This window comes from Chenopodium album, chromosome 11 (genome assembly GCF_948465745.1).
Source record: "Chenopodium album chromosome 11, dcCheAlbu1.1, whole genome shotgun sequence".
Taxonomy (NCBI): Eukaryota; Viridiplantae; Streptophyta; class Magnoliopsida; order Caryophyllales; family Amaranthaceae; genus Chenopodium; species Chenopodium album.
Genome location: NC_137844.1, coordinates 45,800,345 through 45,821,598, shown reverse-complemented (window position 1 = coordinate 45,821,598; position 21,254 = coordinate 45,800,345).

Genomic DNA, 21,254 nt, shown 5'->3' with positions numbered 1-21,254 from the left:
ACCCAACCATCTTCTTCTAGAGGTAGTTTAGAGGATGTCATTGAAAATCAAATCAAGGTGTTGAACACTTACATGTCATCTAGTGATAAGAAGTTTAATGACATGATGATTCATAGTAAGATGTTGGAGAATCAAATTTTTCAATTGGCAAATGTTTTGAAAGAGAATGCTAGCCCTTCTTATTTACCATCTCAAGGTTTAGATCCCAAGAGACCAATTAATGCCATAGTGACAAGGAGTGGTAAGATTCTTGAGAATGTAGTGCCTAAGAAGAGTGAGGCTAAGGAGAGTCCTAATGAAGTTTTGGTTGAGGATGAGGAAGGAAAAAGCTCTTTGAGTAAGGATGTAAGTGAGAAGCCAATTGAAAAAGAAAAAGAGAAAGTAAGAGAAGTTATCAAACCCAAGCTCCCATATCCCTAAAAGTTCAATAGGCACAAACTAGATGAACAATTTGGCAAATTCATAGAGATGCTTAGGCAACTTCATCTTACCTTTCCATTTACCGATGTCATTGACCAAATGCTAAATTATGCAAAAATCCTCAAGGAAATCTTGAGTGGAAAAAGAACTTGTGATGTGACGGAAACGGTTAGCTTGACCGAGAATTGTAGTGCAATTATTATGAACAAGATGCCGCCCAAGTTGAAAGACTCTGGGAGCTTTTCTATCCCTTGTACTATCTATAAGATGAAAATTGATAATGCCTTGTGTGACTTAGGAGCTAGTGTTAGCCTTATGCCATATTCGGTTTATTAAAGACTTGATTTAGGGGAACTTTTGCCTACCAATATTACCTTGCAACTAGCCGATAGATCAATTAAGATTCCAAAAGGTAAGATAGAGGATGTTCCTTTAAGGGTAGGAAAGTTTGTAATTTTGGTTGATTTTGTTGTTCTTGAAATGGATGAGAATGCCAATATTCCTATCATACTTGGTAGACCTTTCCTTGCTACCTCGGGTGCCATGATTGATGTTAAAATTGCTAAGATTTCTCTCAAAGTTGGAGAAGAAGTCATTGAATTTGATTTGAATGAAAGCATGAAATATCCTTCTTCTTCACTTGAAAATTGCATGAGATTTGAAATCTTGGATAATATTGTGAATTCTATGCATGAGCACTTTCTCACTTCTAATGATACACTTGAGTGTGTTTTGTTGAATAAGGAAAAGATAGGTAAGAATGGCAAGGAAATGGCATTCTTTGAAAGAGTCATTGATGAGAGAATGGAAGAGAGTGATGATCATATTTGCATGGGAATCTCAAGTCAAGATGCGTTGTAAGTAGGCCTCAACTAAGGAAGGTAAAGGTGTCCCAATGGTAGAGCTCAAACCCTTACTATCACACGTTAGGTATGAATTCTTGGGCCCAAATTCTACTTATCCCGTTATTATTAGCTCCTCCTTGAGTGAGAGTCAAGCTCAAGAGTTATGTGGTGTTTTGAGAAGGTACCAAGGTGCTTTGGGTTATACAATTGATGACCTCAAATGTATAAGCCCGGCTTTATATTCACACCATATCACTCTTGAGGAGGGCACCTCACCTAGCATTGAAAGGCAACAAAAGCTACACCCTCAAATGGGGGAGGTAGTTAAGAAGGAAATCACTAAACTATTGGATGCGGGAATCATATTCCTCATCTCTAGCTCTAGATGGATTTCCCCAGTCCACGTTGTCTTAAAGAAAGGAGGCATGACCGTTGTAGAGAATGAGAGAGGTGAGCTCATTCCTACAAGGACGATCACGGGATGGCGAATGTGTATAGACTATTGACGTCTAAACATATCCACCAAAAAGGATCATTTTCCCCTTCCCTACATTGATCAAATGCTTGAAAGACTAACAATTCACAAGTATTATTGTTTTCTTGATGGATATTTCGGGTTTTTCTAAATTCCTCTTCACCCGGATGACCAAGAGAAAACAACTTTTACTTGTCCATATGGAACTTTTGCCTATAGGAGAATGCCATTTGGGCTTTGCAACACCCCCGCCACTTTCCAACGATGTATGATGAGCATATTTGGAGATATGTTGGAAAAAGAAATAGAGGTGTTCATGGATGATTTATCGGTAGGTGGTGTTTCATTTGAACCTTGCCTTGAGAATCTTGAGAAATGTTTCGCTCGATGTGAGAAGGTGAATTTGGTTTTGAATTGTGAGAAATTTCATTTCATAGTTGAGGAGGGCATTATCCTTAGTCACAAGATCTCCCACAAAGGCATAGAGGTGGACAAGGCGAAGATTGAAGTGATTAAAAAGCTTCCACCTCCGGTTAATGTGAAAGGAGTGAGATCTTTCTTAGGACATGCCGGGTTCTATAGAAGATTCATCAAGTATTTTTCTCTTATTGAAAAACCTCGCAATGATCTTCTTCAAAAAGATGTCGTATTTGTATTTAATGATAGATGCTTGGAAGTTTTTAACAAGTTAAGAAAAGCTTTGATCTTTACTCCCATTGTCCAAGCCCCGAGATGGGATTTACCTTTCTAGTTGATGTGCGATGCTAGTGACACAACCATTGGGGGAGTGCTAGGTCAAATGGTGGATAAGAGGCATGTCATCTACTATATGTTAAAAACCCTTAATGGAGCTCAAAGGAACTACACAACAACAAAAAAGGAATTCTTGGAAATTGTGCATGCTTTTGAAAAGTTCCGTTGTTACTGTAGACACCCAAATGTGTCTCCCCAAAACCAAACCCAGTGATGAATACCTTTTGCGTCGAATGATTATCGAATGAGGTGAAAGTGTGAAAAGTCAAGTGTTGCGATTGGTTTTTATTAAAATTCTTTCTTTTTGTTTTCGGAAACAACTCTATTTTATGAAAACAGCCAATCCAGTTAGTTTGGTCCATGACAATGGTCCAATGATGGTGTAGTTGGATGGGGCTTTCAAAGAGCTTTCCAACGATATATTATAAGCCTAATTCTAATGAATAATGAGGAAGTTATGGCTAAAATACTAAACTGGGCCCGGTTTGATCTTTACATGCGGCCCAATGATCTAGGGGAGGGCCCAATGTTAATTATTATTTCTAAAGTTATTAGAATTAATTATAGTCTTCTGGAATTCTCTAGAAGGTTCTCTTTAATCCTAATAAGATTAGAATTAATAATCATATTTTGATAAAGTTTTATTTGGAATAAAATATTATTTTATGAAAAATACGATTTCGATTTTCATACGGACTTTACAAATCAATTTTGATTCATATGTGGACTCCGTGTTGAAAGCGCGTGGAAATCCAGCCTGTCGCCTGGCGACAAGGTCGTTTTGCAGCGACAGCGTGGAGTTTTATTCCTTATCAAATTCTACCTATTTCTGGACTATTTTCTTATAAATAGGGTCATGAACCTCCATTTTTATTCATCTACATTCACAATCATCTACATCAATCAATCATCTCTTTCTCTCTAAAGCTAGAAGCTTTCTCTCTCTATTCTTTTTCTAAACCTTCCCTCTCACAAAATTCCGCATTCACGAGATCTAGACACACCTAGCCAAGTTCGAAGTTGCCTTCGCCCTAGACGTGAAAGGTTATAATTTCTGAGGGTTTGGTCCCTAATCTCTATTTCCATTATTTGATTTAGTTGTTTTGTTTATATTTTCCTTGAAGTTACTAACGCGTGTATTTTGTCATTAGAAAGAGGCACGAGGCGTCAAAGTATGTAATCTTATTGCTCTATTCCTGTAGAAAGCATGTTTAAATTTGTTTAATTCCTAGTATCATGTTAGGATGTTATTATTGCTTTCTAGTATCATGTTAAGGGAAAAGGTTATAATATCAAATATGCTTATTATGATTCTTGCAATGCTTCTTATTCTCTTTTCTAATATCATGTTAGTATCATGATAGGGCTAAAGCTTTGATTTTTATTGTTTAGTGACATGCTAGGGTTTGATATTAATCTTGTTAGTATCATGCCTAGGATCTTGCTATTATATTTAAGCTTTATTATTAACATGATTATAATGATGATTGTTATTATGTTGCTTGATGATTATTATTGTTATTGCTTGATCACGCCTTTTATTCAGGTTTAAAGGGAATTTGTACTTGTAATCACGCTTAATAAGATAATTAATAATCTTGTTTAGGGCTAATTTGATTATAATTCAAGTGATCGCCAATAATAGTTTTATTTGTGCATTAAGTTCAACCAACATAGATAAACAGGTTTAGGGTTAATCTATTGATTGCATGTTAGTCAGAAAGCGCACATGAATACGAGAAGAATGAAGTTGAGGCCTATTTAGGGCAGGTTCAATCTCTTTTAGGTTGGATTTGTACCTTCATCCCCGAAGCCTATTTGGTTCAAGACCTTTTGGAGTTGACGATCTCCTGGATCGTTAAGGTGTGTAATCTTCACCTTGTGAACGGTTTACAAATTCCTAGAACTTGTTGGTGACTCTTTTGCTCTAGCTTCCTTCCCTTTGGACGCCACCATGCTTAAGTGTATGATCACAGTGGGGTTCAAGCTTGGGGTTAATGGGTTGAAATATTCCCTACAGTTTTTGGCGACTCCACTGGGGAGGATTTCTATTTTAATTCCTGAAATTTATTTCGGCAATGATTTAGAATGAGCGGATGAGACTCGAAAAGTTCTAAGTATTTCATGTGCGTAATTTGGATTAGCATTATTGTCATATGCATAAAAAAGGTCCGCATTAGATAGACCATCCGAAATGAGTCAAAAACATAGGATTTTACACGTAGGAAATTTGAGAAATATCTTTTACAACTAGAATTGAAATAATGCTGCGAAGTCTGGAAAATTCTAAGAGCGTAGATACCTGCTGAGGCATGTAGGAACTAGCGCCTAGAAAACAGGGCTTGTCGCCTGGCGACAGGGGTACTTTTGCGGTGACAATCCCTGTAGTCTGGCGCCAAGTTCTTCCAATACCGAGCCAGAACTCTGCCTTCTTGTTTTGACCATTTCTAGAACTGTTGGCTCGATTCTACTTCCTTATTGAGTTTTTCTCACTTTTCTAAAACCCATATTTGTTCTACATATGGACATAACCCTCTGGGGGTTCACGCTCCATCTACCCAATCGAACGTTCCTGGCAACGACGGGTACATCTAAGTTTGTGAATCCACCAAACCATGGAAGCAAGTTTTTAACTTGCGGGGTCCCATCCACTCGCGCCAACCTTTCCAATGGTAAGGCTTCCGCGCGGTGCATCCGGACTCATAACCATGGACCCTCTTTGACTAACCCATATCCCGAACTTTAGAGAACTAGAGCCATGGTTAGGTTGCAAATTCATTGCATCATGTTGTGACTACTTGACTATTTGTGCATTCTTTGCTTGTGCATACTTTATATGTGCTAACCGTTTGTTTGACTTGTGTTTAAGTCTAATAAACCAATTAATGACTAAACAGGACTTTGTCTAATTAATGAATTAATTAATTAATTTGACTAATTAAATAATTAATTTGACTTAGTACGACTTTAGGCGTGTCCCCTTAGAGTATAATCACTGGAAACAGTCCTAGATTAATGTTCCAAAAATGGCGCAGGAGTTTGGGCTGTGGCGCCGCAGTTTACTGCTTGTCGCCTGGCGACAGGTTTGTCGTCTGGCGACAAGCTTTAAATTGTGGCGACAATTCTGTTGTTCCGGCGACAGTCCAGATTTTTACTCGAGTCATCACGACGAGTCAATTTAACAGTCTGCTAATCAGTTTAATCAATTTAAAACCTTAATTGAGTCTAGGAACCTAGTCCCATGGTCATACACAAGAGTCAAAGCATGTCACTTGCACTCACTTATAATAAAAAACTTAACGTGTATGTCACACCTTGACCATGTTTAGAGAGTCTTGAATGCGTGTTTTCCGTCATCTTTTTTAGGGGGGTAATTAAGATATTAATCCTCCAATTAAACCACTTGTTTGAACCCATTCCCAAAAATACACACCCTATTTTTTGTTTTTAGCCATAAAGTCAAAATCGATTTGAGTTAAGTCATTAAAACAAATATGGTTTAATCTACAGCGCGTGGTTAAGAAAGGAAGGGTGTCTAATCAAGGACAACACTTTTGTTCAAATCTCACTTTTTGATAAGCCAATCAATCGAAGAAGGAAAGCTAAGAAGACAATGGCAAGTCAGGAAGAAGTCAACGAACTCAGGGGACAGGTAGCTAACGTGGCTGAAATGTTGAAGAGTCTGACTCTTCAAATCAATGACCCTGCAAGACAACAACAGATGGAGCTAATCCAGGAAAGCTTGAGCAGATTATACAATGATTATAGATTCCAGGGCATTAGCTGCAGAAGTTCAATACCAATGACATCCCGAAATTCAAAGCAATGGATAACCCTTATTTTCATTTAAGAGCTTTTGAAACTGTAATGAATATTAAGGGAATAGATAAAAAAGCTTTTTCATTCTGTATTTTCTCTATCTTTAGAAACCGTTTGTCAGCAATGGTATTTCTCTCTCGATAAAGAGAAAACCTCCAGTTGGGAGTCAATTGTAAACGCTTTCATCGATAGATATAAATGCAATATTCAAGTTGAAACTGATCATAGGGAACTTGAAATACTCAAGCAGAAAGAGAATGAAGGCTTTACTTCCTTCTTTAATAAATGGAGGGAAACTTCTGCAAGGATGGTTGAGGTGCCTAGTGAGAAAGAATCTGTGAGGATGTTTATCAAGAACCTCCAAGATAAATATTCCTAGCATCTCAAATACCAAAATAACTTGCACACCTTTAAGGCCGTCTATGACATTGGTATCAATATTGAAGATGACCTAGCTAAACAGAAAGCTGCTAACAGTACCTCTAGTAGTGGCTGGAAAGGCAAGAAGAACGACAATCCTTCTTCTTCCAAAACCACCCACTCAAATAATGTTAGCACCTTTAACTTAAGTGAAGTCCTCGCCATGAATAATCAAGGACAAAAGAAACCACTTAGGAAGAACTTTACCCCTATTGGTATGAGTTATGACACCGCATTCAATCGCTTACTTGTAAAAGGTTTTATAACTCCCATAGGACCGTTTGGGGACCCACCCGTCGAGAAGAGAACGGCTAGCTGGAACCCCAATGCACATTGCAAATATCACCAGGGTAGGGGCCATCTCACAGAAAATTGTTGGAAGCTAAAGGAAGAAATCCAAGATTTAATTGATAACAACAAACTTCCATTGCCCCCTGCAAGCAAGAAGCCAAGTATCAATAGCGCACCACTATTCTTTGGCTATTTCCGATGAGGAAAATCAGGTTTACCCCTTAAACCTCATCAAACATGTCGAAGCTATTGAAGAAGAGGAGGAAATCTTCGAAGATGCCGAGGATCATTTTCCTTGTGGACAAGAACCTGCGACAAAGCAAGAAGTGTGTATCCTTATTCAGGTTGTGTTGGAAGCAAGAGAATTATTACGCGAGGCCATGGAAGTGGTAAAGGAACGAAACGAGCTACTCAAAAGTAGACCTTCTCCTAAAGAGAAGAAATCATTCTCCCACTAAGTACCCAAAAGGAGCAAAAGGCCATACACTCCAATTGGAACTTCTTATGCAAACATGTTCAAAATGCTCTCCGAGAATGATAAAATTCAACCTCTCGAACCGAGACCATTTGAATCACTAAAAAGGACAGATAGGTACTACTTTCCGTATCATCAATCGGGAGGACATACTATAGAAAGTTGTTTCAAGTTCAAAAACTTGGTCCAAAGATTGATTGATAATAAGAAGCTAGTTCAAATCCCACAAGAACGAGATGCTACCATTAATGGGGTTTGGGATAGTGATGATGAGGATGTCTACCTTAAGGACGTCGAAGAAACTCCACTCTCGACAATATACCCAGTAGGTGACATTTGGAATGAAGGGGATTCACCAATAGATGTCCTCACAAGATCCGGGAGAATGCAACCTCCCATTACTACACAACCTATTCCCACTACTCAACAAGTTCCCATACCAATCATAGAAGACAACGATGTTGTCAAACAATTAAAAAAGACTAAAGTCGAAATGAACGTATGGAAACTTCTAGCTACATCCCGAGAACATAGAATCGCGGTCATGGATGCCTTAGCTAAAGTAAGGATAGAATCGGACACTACTCCTGAGGGGTTGGCTAATTTCCTCACAAGTGACCTCCCAAGTCCTACTAATTTGATCACTTTTTCCGACAAAGATCTACCGCCGGAAGGTGACAAACACAACAAAGCTCTCAATCTCACAGTAATTTGCAAGAGAATGAACGTCCCTATGACTCTTGTAGATAATGGATCGACAATTAACGTTTGCCCACTTAGAACTGCAAGGATGTTGGGGATAAGGGATGAATATTTATCTCCATCAACACAAGGGATAAGAGCTTACGATAACTCACGTCCCCAAGCATTGGGCACAATTACCATGAACATAACGATAGGAGTAATTGAACATGCCACCACATTCCAAGTGGTAGATATTAAGGCTTCATTCAACTTACTGTTGGGACGCCCTTGGCTTCATGACCTCAAGGCCATCCCTTCATCTCTTCACCAACAAGTGAAAGCCATAGTTGGAGGAGTACCAATTACAATCGACGCTTCACCCATGAGGATCAAAACAGTAGAAAACCCACTAATCAACGTGGAGCACGATGAGAATGACGAAGATCTGTGGGGCTTTAATGAAGAGGTCTCCTTGATCGAGGAAGATGAAAGGACCCTTCTTTGCTACGACCTCCACTCAAACATGATAACCAATGCTATCTTGAGAAAACAAGGACACTTCCCTGGAATGACCCTAGGAAAGAAGAAAGGGATAGCAAAACAGATGGGACTACCTGGCCTCCCTAAATTAGATACTTTCGGACTTGGTTTCGAACCGACTCTCGAAGATCTAAAGCGAGCCCAGGAAAAATCAAAAGCACGTAGAAATGCTCGCGCACAAAAGAAAGCAGTCTCAATGGATCAATACCCTCTTACCTTAAATGGACAGTTCATAAGAGAGGGAGAAGATTATCCATGTTACGAATTTCCAGAACCCTTTGTTGTAAACGACATAAGACAACCAGGGTTCGAAATATTCCTGGATTGTTGCTTTCTAGATGAGATTCCAACTCCCGTACATAAAGAAAAAGCACCCCCATGCTTTGACTTTAACGTCATGGGACTTCTCTTTGGACAAGAAAAGAATGAGCCAAGATACATAGAGGATAACTCTTCACTCATTCAAACAGTCCTACAAAGCGAGAACTTTGATCCCTCCAAGCTCATCTCTCCAGCAGAGGATTTAGTGCGAGGATGGCGCAAGACGGTAAAAGTAACTACTGCAAACGGAAAAAAGATCTCAATAACTACAGGACAAGGGCCAATGTTCGAAGAATCGTCTGAGTCAGAGTCTGAGTCGGAGTCTTCCCCTATCGAGTCCTCTAAGTCTCTAGTTGTAGCATCTCCATCTACTCCTAGGATAGTTAGCAATCAAGTCCCAACGGACATTTCTTTATTCGATATAATGATTTCTGAGTTCAATAATATGTCTTCTTCCCCTTATTCCTCGTGTTTCTCTTTAGCTCCAGATGACGAGTATTGCTTAACTAACGATGAAAATGACAAAGAAATTATTAAAGCAATGGAAACACTTGAAAATAAAACACTAATAATTGAGGACACTGAAACGGTTGATATCTCAAAAGATCTAACCATCAAAAGAGAAGTTAAAATCGGACTCACGTTAAACAAAGATGAAAGAACCTATTTAATTAATCTACTTAAAGAATTCATTGATGTATTCGCATGGTCATATGAAGATATGCCAGGCATTAATAGAGAAATAGCTCAATACACTATACCACTAATCCCAGGAATGAAACCTGTAAAACAAAAGTTGCGTCGAATGAAACCAAAATAAAAGAAGAAGTACAAAAGCAAATAACTGCAGGTTTTATCAGGGTATCCAAATACCCCGAATGGGTCGCAAATGTAGTCCTAGTTCCAAAAAAGGATGGTAGGGTTCGAATGTGTGTCGACTATCGAGATCTAAATAACGCAAGTCCAAAGGACGACTTCCATTTACCACACATCGATATTTTGGTAGATAATACAGCGAATCACGCACTTCTCTCATTTATGGACGGATACGCAGGGTACAACCAGATCCTCATGGCCGAGGAAGACATGGAGAGAACAACATTTATAACACCTTGGGGTACTTACTGTTACACGGTAATGCCATTCGGGTTGAAAAACGCGGGTGCCACTTACCAACGAGCAACAACTGCCCTACTCCATGACATGATGCACAAAGAAGTCGAAGTATACGTGGACGACATGATTGTGAAATCTAGAGATCGTCCAAGACATCAAGAGGCCTTAAGAAAATTCTTCGAGTGGCTAAGAAAATATAACATGAGGTTGAATCCATCCAAGTGTACTTTTGGAGTAACCTCAGGAAAACTCTTGGGATACGTCATAAGCTCTAGAGGAATAGAGATAGACCCAACCAAGATCAAAGCAATCATGTCAATGCCACCGCCCAAAACCGAGAAGCAAATTCGAGGATTTATTGGCCGGTTGCAATATATAAGTAGGTTCATATCTAAGTTAACGACAATATGCGAACCAATATTCAAGAAGCTTAAGAAAAATCTGCCAGTAATATGGGACGACGAGCGTTAAAAAGCCTTTGAGAAGATCAAAGCCTATCTCGCCAATCCTCCCGTATTAGCCCCAGCACTCCAAGGAATTCCTCTAAGGCTGTACTTAACAGTCACCAAAGAAACAATGGGAGCTATGCTCGCACAAGAAGTAGAAGGAAAAGAAAACTCCATCTACTACCTAAGCAAAAAGATGCTCTAATATGAAGCACGCTATACACCACTGGAGAAATTGTGCCTCGCATTGGTGTGGGCCACAACCAAGTTAAGACATTACATGCTTGTTCACACAGTCTTTGTAGTGTCACGAATGGATCCTCTCAGGTACTTATTCGAGAAATCCACGCTTAACGGACGCATCTCAAGGTGGATAGTCAACCTAGCCCAGTTTGATGTAAGGTTCATGCCTCAGAAGGCTATTAAAGGATCTGTAGTCTCGGACTTCTTAGCGGACTTTCCAATAGAAGATTCGACACCAATACATGACAATGAATTTCCAGATGAAGACTTAATGGTCACGGAAGATGATACTTGGACTTTATACTTCGATGAGGCCTCAAACCAAAAGGGATGTGGCGTAGAAGTCCTACTAGTATCACCTAAAGAGGAGCATGTTCCAATCTCAATAAAGTTAGATTTCGACGTTACCAACAACGCTGCAGAGTATGAAGCATGCGTGGTAGGCCTTGAAACAACTTTAGCATTGGGTGTAAAGAAACTTCGAATATTCGGAGATTCTTCCTTGATCATCAACCAAATCTCCAAAAGATGGAAAGTAAGGAGCGAAAGCTTAGCCCCTTACCAAACCTATCTGGAAACCCTCACCGATCAATTGGAAAAGGTGGAATACACATATCTACCTAGAGAAGAAAATCAATTTGCCGATGCCTTGGCAAGACTAGCCTCAATGGTTAGGATTCCTAAGGAAATCGAGCAAATGCCTCTAACGATAGAGAAAAGACACAAACCAACATATATTCAAGCCATAGAGGATGATGAAACAATCCAAGAAGAAGAAGAAGAAGAAGAAGAACCATGGTATGCCGACATACTCAATTATGTCACCAAAGGAGAATACCCTCCTCATGCTGACAAAAGAGCAAAACGAGCTTTGAGACTTTTGGCTTCCCAATACATACTCATAAATGATGAGCTACACAAAAGAGTACCTAAAGGCCGAGCCCTATTATGTGTAGGCAAGAAGGATGCTCAAAGGACTATGAGAATAGTCCACGAAGGAGTATGTGGAACACATTTTAATGGCAAAATGCTAGTCCAAAAGATAATGCGAGTAGGATATTATTGGACTACCATGAATAGGGATTGTCATCAATATGTAAAAAGATGCCCTAAGTGCCAAATTTATGCAAACTTGCAACATATTCCTCCATCCCTTCTCTATACTTACACCTCACCATGGCCATTCTCAACATGGGGAATCAATATAATTGGAAAAATCACACCTACTGGAACAGGAGGTCACGAATACATCTTGGTAGCAATCGATTACTTCACAAAGTGGGTAGATGCTCAATCATATGCTAAACTCACTGCAAAACATGTAGCACTCTTTATCGAAAGGAACATAATTTGTCGATATGGAGTCCCACATGAGATGATAACTGACAATGGAGCTCACTTTCAAGCCGAATGTGAAGAATTATTACAAAAGTATGGTATTCAACATCACCATTCTTCCCCTTACAGACCTCAAGCAAATGGAGCAGTTGAAGCAGCTAACAAAAATTTTAAAACTATCATCGAGAAAATGACAGAAAATTACAAGGATTGGCCTGACAAACTCCATTTTGCACTTTGGGGGTATCGCACGTCAATTCAAACGTCAACAGGAAACACGCTATTCACTTTAGTCTATGGAATGGATGCCGTACACCCTGTGGAACTAGAAATACCTTCTCTACCCATTACGTTAGAAAGTAAACTCGATGAAGTGGAATGGACTAGAGCACGGTATGAAGAGTTAATTCTACTTGATGAAAAACGACTAGAAGCTCTACATCATACCCAATGCTACCAAACTCGTATGGCTAGACACTTCAACAAGAAGGTCAAGACAAGAAAAATCAAGGTTCGAGACTTGGTACTAAAAGCACTAAAGAAGAATGTGTTGGATCCAAGAGGCAAATTCAGGCCCAATTGGTCCGGACCATACATTGTCAAAACAATCCTGTCAGGAGGGGCTGCTCAGTTAACTGACATAGACGGCAATGAATTCTCAAACATGACCAATCTTGACCAACTTAAGAAGTACTACCCATAATTACTTGAGTAAGACACTCAAGAGAGCTACGTTTAGCCTGATTCCTTAAGAAAGGATACGTAGGCAACCTTTTAAAAAGGGTGCAGCCACTTTAATTATCAAGAATTTCGCGTCCCAGCATCGAAAAAAAAAATTGTCGCCAGACGACAAGTCAAAAGTTTGGCGACAGACTCGTATGAGCGACGCCAATTTTCTGCGTATATCTGGACAACTTCGGTGCATTCTGGAAATTTTTTCGACTTCCGTACTTGAAGAAATTTTTCGGAAAAAATATTTTACGTTGTTTTCATTACTTCATATGAACAAATGTAAAGTTAATTTAATTAAAAAGCTTAAATTGCATTAATAAGTAAAAGAATTACATCATTGATGGAATTCAAATAAAGCTTAAAAAATTAAAATTAACTTAACATATCTAATAAATCAAAGGAAAAGCAATACTCTAATCTTTCTTTTCTTTCTTCTTCCTTTTTCCAATTTTTGTCAGAGGCTTCTTCTTCATCCATCGCTTTTGCCAAGAGAGATCCATTAGAGGCTCTACATTCGATTTTAGTATGGATAGTCTCTCCCACAGCTAAAACTCCATGCTTCTTCTCTACCCAAACCTTATTTTTTGAAGAGTCCACCTTTCTTTTCCCTTTGTCTTTCTTAGCACTCTTCTTTTTAGGCGTCACAGGAGTCTTAAACTCAACTCTCTAACCTAGGCGTTCCTTAGCAGGCATTTTCTTGTCACCAAGGCGAGTCTTCACATTGGTCTTCTCTATTTTGGTTCGGCCCTTCTGAGATCTACCAGTCAACCATTCCTTCACATCATTGGACAAAGAAGGTGGAGTCTTGTGGGAAATCACTTTCCATAAAGTCCTAGCACACCAATACCTGTCAAATCGCTCAACTTCTTGTGAAACCGGGAATTCATAAGGGCGACGAAGATCTCCCGTAGGAATGGTTTGAGCAATCCCATATTGTCTCTTTACTCTGCAGGGATAATAAAAGGTCAATTTTGACAAACTAGGAAGATGACAAAAGGGTTGGGTATTACAACCAATCATCTTTTCAAGCTTCCACCAGGGAATGACCCATTTAATGGAGAAGTCACAAGAGGCAAACACTTTTCCCCACTCATGGCGACCCATCTTCAAGGAGAAACGCTTCTTTCGCCGAACAAAGCAATTGGGGGTATATTTGTCAATATTATCAGGAGGGCTAATTAATTCTAGTCTTTCCATGAGCCACATCTGTAAAAAAATCAATGCACATAATCAGTATTGCTATACAAAAATATATTTTTAATTTCTATAATTAAGAATATTATTTTTCTACCTGTAATAAAATTGGAGAGCCTCGAAGAGGTGCTTCTAGATTCTTCTTTAACTCATCAATACTAAGCATAGTCTCTCCAACAATTAATGGCATTGGATTTCTCCCAGACTAGATTTGTTCTAGCACAGATATAGTAATTGCTTGACCATCATTATTTTTACCATTAGTAATAAAATATTGGCTAAGCATGCAAAAGAGGAAAGCTCTCCTCCTATAGACATGAAAAGATTCGGAGCGTGGTCTATCAAAATAAAAACGTGCAAATTCTTTTAAATCAACATTATTACCATGCACTATGCTTTTTAGATGTTTACCCCTAAGGTCAAGAAAACGATCATAATCTTTGTAATAATACTCACTCACCGAAGGCATTACCACAAGATTTAATGGAGGAAATCCTAGAATGGCACCAAACTCTTCTAGTTAAGGGAAAATTTCATCATAGCCTAATCTAAAACAATGAGTATTAGGATCCCAATATTCTAAGGCGGTATGAATAAAATCTATATCAAGATCTACCCCCTTTATACCATAAATACCCCCCATATGAAAAAAGTCGAGTTCTTTTCTCTCCTTAGCAGTTAAAGAACGACACCACTCACGAGTGAAATCACAAAAACTCTTTTTAATTAAAGCCATGATTAATTTTTTGAGTTAATCTGTCCGAATTATACTGAAATCGGCAGATTTGGGGGCTATTTATAAACAATTTTTTGGCAGATTTCGAATTCTGTAAGGATTTGGAAATCCAAGTCTGTCGCCTAACGACAAGTTTGTCACCTGACAACAAAGTCTGTCTCTTGGTGACAAAAGGATACGCGTGGCGACAACGCGTCTGAGCAAGCGACAATTACGCGCTATGCAACCCGCGTTTTTCTGACTTCGATTCGACTTTGATTTTACACATTACACCCTTTTATTCAAATTCATTCCATATTACCTTTCTTCCTGTTGGTTAAATTGAGCTTAGGCTTATTTTTAGTCGACATCATTTTATTTTCCATTTTTTCTTTTGGGGGAGAAAGTCAGATACCCTCCATTGATAATAAAAATGACGGAAACTTTTGCGCAAAATTAAGTCACAGATGCACACACTCACACTCACATGCACATAAAATGAAAAATAAAATAAAACAGGCTTAATATAAAAAGTTTGTTATACAATATGAGTTAGACAAAGTCCTATAAAGTCAAAAATAAGTACAGATACAAACTATGGCGCCGGAGGCCGTAAATGATGAGGTACGCCCATCATATCAAAGAACGATGTAGTCCGGGGAGTATGCTTTTCACCATCTCCTGACCCGTCAGTCGGTGGAAATATTAGCTCAGGGCTAGTCCACCCAGGCTCACCCATCGACAACGGCTGAGGCTGCAAGGGCTGCTGCGACGACGAGCCGACCTCATACGTCCCACCACCCATCGAAGGAGCCGATGTCGCACCTCCTTGGCCCGTCGACCCAGCAAAGACATCCTTAGGAGAAGAAGCCGAGCCCTCGGTCGGAGCAGCCTTAGACCGACCACCTCTGTCGTTATCAGAAGTGCGGCGACGCCTTGAGCCAGATCTACTCGGCTCTTTCCTAGCCTCGGGTCTCGACCGAGTGCGGGGTGAAGGAATAGGCTGTCCCTGCAAAGGTAAATCAAGTCAGACACCAAGGAAAGATATAATGAAAGGTGATACAAAAGACAAGAAAATACCTCCTCAACGTCGCTCCTCCGACAGGTAGCTCGGTCTCGTAACCTCACGAGCTGGCTACGAAAGGCGTCTATACACCTCGCCATAGCAGTCACCACCTCGCGAGAAAACTTTCAAGGGAATAATGTCAGTGATTATACAGAACAAATACAAAAGCAAGAAAATAAGATAAGCTCACCCGAGTCTGGTGACGAGGAATGGAGCGCTCCACAAAACGCTGATCCTCAGGGGCTGGAGGAATCATCTCCTCGATCGGTCCGAACGTGCCCTGGTAATAGATAGACATCCTCGGAGGGACGAACTCCCTAGGCCCAGCCTGATAAAATAAAATTCAAAAGATAAGAATTCACTTGGGGGCTACCTAAAGAGAAATAAAAGCCAAAGCATACCGCTGCCTCCTCAGACAAAATAGGGGCCGGAGCTAGCAAAGGCAGCAAGCTATCCTCGTAACTCTGCCCTGAATGGACATGAGACCGCCAGGGAGTGCCAGGAGATGATCGACTCGCGCAGTCACGCATCAACGCCTCATGAAACATATGTTGAGGCGGGCAAGCGGGGACGACGAAAACATCCGAGGAGTGCTGGATAGCTACCCTCTCGCCAAGATACACTGTAGCGTCATACATCCCCTGAAAGTAACGACGCTCGGCAGTATATCGCGCAGCCAGCGCAGGTATAGCTAAATTAGCCCATGGTCGGTATACCACGTCAGGCTCCTACAAAACAGCTATGTAAGATCAATGCACTCAAAAAGGAATATCAAAAAATGCTCATGAGAACCTACCGAGAGGATCCGGTCTCGAATGCGTGCGGTCTCGACCTGGCTCGCACGACCTCCCCAACCAGCGCCAACGGGAAGCTCGCGAGGTGAAGGTCTCACCAGTGCAAGCGAGGGGAAGTACTCGTAGAACCAAATCAACATAGATAAGGAAAAGTCAGCAAATGCTTGCACAAGTCTAGAGCTAATTTCAAAAGGATGGAAATATACCTCTACGACCCTCCAAAAACTGGAAAGTACGACCTCTCCAGACAAGGCCCTATGACGGCAGGAATGTCGCAGGCCCAGAAGGAACTCAGCATAGGCCAAGCTGGCCCAGTCATACGTCCTGACCAGAGAAAGGTCGCGAACAGCTCTTAGGTAGTAGAGAAGCACTCGACTACCTTTGTTAGGAGAAAAGGTCCCTGACAGCAAAATAAGAACAAAGATGCGCACCCGTTGCTCACGAGTTGTCGCATCATCCTCAAAAGCTGCTACTAAGGTAGAACGACGGATGCACCGGGAACTAAGCTGTCCCGGTTGAGCCTCGGCACGGGCCCGAACAGCAATCGAACCCAATAACTCCGAAATCATCGGTGAGTAGACAGTAATATCACTTTCAAATGGCAGTGGAGAAGAACGAAACTCCAGACCTGTGATGAGACTGAAGTCGGCGGGAGTAACCGTCATCTCACCCTAGGGAAAGTGAAAGGTGTTGGTGGTGTCCCAAAAGAACTCCACCAAAGCTCGGACAACGATGTTACCCCCATCATAGGAGTACATGGCCTGAGTAGCCCGAAAGAGGGGAGTCAACCCACAGGAATCCCAGAGCTATCGCAACACCTCGTCTCTACTGAAATACACTTTATATAGCGTATTGATGACGTTGTTGCCTGAACCATGACTGCGAGTCTCCCGCTAATGAGCCCGCGTCGCACCCGCTTGGAAATGCGGTGCTCAGGTAAAAGAAAAGAGTGTGCTCATCCCACTCTGGAAGAGGCCCAAGTCTAGTAGAGAGGTCCTCACCCTCGCCGACGGGCTCGTCCTCCTGGCGTACGTCCCTCGACTGAGAACCAGAGCCGCGCTGCCTAACCATGCTATATTATGCAAATAATAAGGAATGAGGCTCTATGGTATCTAAGGTTCGCCTAGCCGCATGATACTATGTTCGAAAAAATGGAGTACGTAGTGAGAAAACAGAGCACAATTTCAACATGAGCATAATCAACATTTTCAAGCAATCAAATAATTTCTTGCAATAATATGACAAATATTGTGACAAATTATACTAGAAGAACTAGTAAAAACATCAAGAACGGATCACATTGTTCTTCACGACCTCAAGAGGTCCAACAATGGTGAATCGCTCATTTCTCCACCAAATTGAGTCAAACAAGTCTCAAAACACTCCCAAGGCAATGCATAAGCGTAATCAAGCAAGTTCAAGGCATAAAATTCAGAAAAAGAAGCGAATTAAGCAAAAACATGTTCGAATTTCTGGAAAATTCGCACAATTCAGCAAAAACCGAGTTGAGTTTAAATAAAACTTACATGGATCGGGAAAATAGATGGAATAAGCTTTGATTTGAAACATGTTTGAGCGAATTCGGTTGAGAATTGACTGAGAACGAGAAGATCGAAGTTCTTGAGCAAATGCGAAAAACAGAACAGCAGCGACGGAAAATGAAGAAGAAAGGGAGGGTATTTAAAAAATCCGACTCTGTCGCCAAACGACAAGTTTGTCGCCTGGCGACAAGAAGAAAAAGCGGTGACAAGAAGTTCTGACTAGCGCTGGAGCGGCGCTAGAATACTAGGCTCCATAATATGGTTATGTGAACCTCATGCAGTAATTTCGGGTTCCTAGGTACGCCAGTTATCCCCTTTAAGCAACTTGACATGATTTAAATGATCGGCTCGATTACGATTAAATCAAGTGATCGACCTGATAAAAGATTGTCTCACTTAGCTTAAGCACCTAAACATTGGCTCATTACAATGCACCGACATAATGGTTCATAAACAGCAGAGGCACCGACTTAATGGTTCATAAACAGCAAAGGCATCGACGTAATGGTTCACAAGCAGCAGAAGCGCCGACGTACTGGCATAGCGGAAGCAAAGATCAAAGCGAACTTTAAAGGATCAACAGGCATTGGTCTTCGGTGATATTCTTCGGAATATTGTCGCAAAAAAATGAAGATGGCTACAAGCAGAGTTGTCTTCGATCGTGTTCCCTAGGATGTGGAAGATGATCACCAAAAACTGAAGATGGCTACAAGCAGATTTATCTTTGATCGTGTTCCCTAGGACGTGGAAGATGGTCACAAGCGGCGGAAGATGGCTACAAGCAGAGTTTTCTTCGATCGTGTTCCCTAGGATGTGGAAGATGGTCACAAGCGGCGGAAGATGGCTACAAGCAGAGTTGTCTTCGATCGTGTTCCCTAGGATGTGGAAGATGGTCACAAGCGGCGGAAGATGGCTACAAGCAGAGTTGTCTTTGATCGTGTTCCCTAGGATGTGGAAGATGGTCACAAAGAACTGAAGATGGCTACAGGCAGAGTTATCTTCGATCGTGTTCCCTAGGATGTGGAAGATGGTCACAAGCAGCGGAGAATGACTACAAGCAGAGTCGTCTTTGATGAAATAAGAGGCAGCTACAAGCAGAGCGGTCTTCAAGGAATGCAACAAAAATCGGTTACTCCCGGAGACGTGTGCTCGACGGTGCAAAATACGCGTTTCTTAACTCTCTTATCTGTTTAACTAACGCTAGTTTGCAGGTATCGGCGTTACAAGAATGATTTACGATCGCAAAACGTTCTGAATCATTCTCCGTCCCTATCGCTACTTTGACTTTCGTTTTCGAAACTTGCGTTTCTCCAAACTCAGTCAAAGTGGGGGCTTCTGTAGACACCCAAATGTGTCTCCCCAAAATCAAACCCAGTGATGAATACCTTTTGCGTCGAATGATTATCGAATGAGGTGAAAGTGTGAAAAGTCAAGTGTGGCGGTTGGTTTTTATTAAAATTCTTTCTTTCTGTTTTCGAAAACAACTCTATTTTATGAAAACATCCAATCCAGTTAGTTTGGTCCACGACAAGGGTCCAATAATGGTGTAGTTGGATGGGGCTTGCAAAGAGCTTTCCAACGATATATTATAAGCCCAATTCCGATGAATAATGAGGAAGTTATGGCCAAAATACTAAATTGGGCCCGGTTTGATCTTTACATGCGGCCCAATGATGTAGGGGAGGGCCCAATGTTAATTATTATTTCTAAAGTTATTAGAATTAATTATAGTCTTCTGGAATTCTCTAGAAGGTTCTCTTTAATCCTAATAAGATTAGAATTAATAATCATATTTTGATAAAGTTTTATTTGGAATAAAATATTATTTTATGAAAAATACGATTTCGATTTTCATACGAACTTTACAAATCAATTTTGATTCATATGTAGACTTCGTGTTGAAAGCGCGTTGAAATCCAGCCTGTCGCCACGCGACAGACCCTGTTGCCTGGCGACAAGGTCGTTTTGCAGCGACAGCGTGGAGTTTTATTCCTTATAAAATTCTACCTATTTCCGGACTGTTTTCTTATAAATAGGGTCCTGAACCTCCGTTTTTATTAATCTACATTCACAATCATCTACATCAATCAATCATATCTTTCTCTCTAAATCTAGAAGCTTTCTCTCTCAATTCTTTTTCTAAACCTTCCCTCTCACAAAATTCCGCATTCACGAGATCTAGACACACCTAGCCAAGTTCGAAGTTGTCTTCACCCTAGACGTGAAAGGTTATAATTTCTGAGGGTTTGGTCCCTAATCTCTATTTCCATTATTTGATTTAGTTGTTTTGTTTATATTTTCCTTGAAGTTACTAACGCGTGTATTTTGTCATTAGAAAGAGGCACGAGGCGTCAAAGTATGTAATCTTATTGCTCTATTCTTGTAGAAAGCATGTTTAAATTTGTTTAATTCCTAGTATCATGTTAGGATGTTATTATTGATTTCAAGTATCATGTTTAGGGAAAAGGTTATAATATCAAATATGCTTATTATGATTCCTGCGATGCTTCCTATTCTCTTTTCTAATATCATGTTAGTATCATGATAGGGCTAAATCTTTGATTTTTATTGTTTAGTGACATGCTAGGGTTTGTTATTAATCTTGTTAGTATCATGCCTAGGATCTTGCTATTATATTTAAGCTTTATTATTAACATGATTATAATGATGATTGTTATTATGTTGCTTGATGATTATTATTGTTATTGCTTGATCACGCCTTTTATGCAGGTTTAAAGGGAATTTGTACTTGTAATCACGCTTAATAAGATAATTAATAATCTTGTTTAGGGCTAATTTGATTATAATTCAAGTGATCGCCAATAATAGTTTTACTTGTGCCTTAAGTTCAACCAACATAGATAAAAAGGTTTAGGGTTAATCTATTGATTGCATGTTAGTCAGAAAGCGCACATGAATACGAGAAGAATGAAGTAGAGGCTTATTTAGGGCAGGTTCAATCTCTTTTAGGTTGGATTTGTACCTTCATCCCCGAACCCTATTTGGTTCAAGACCTTTTGGAGTTG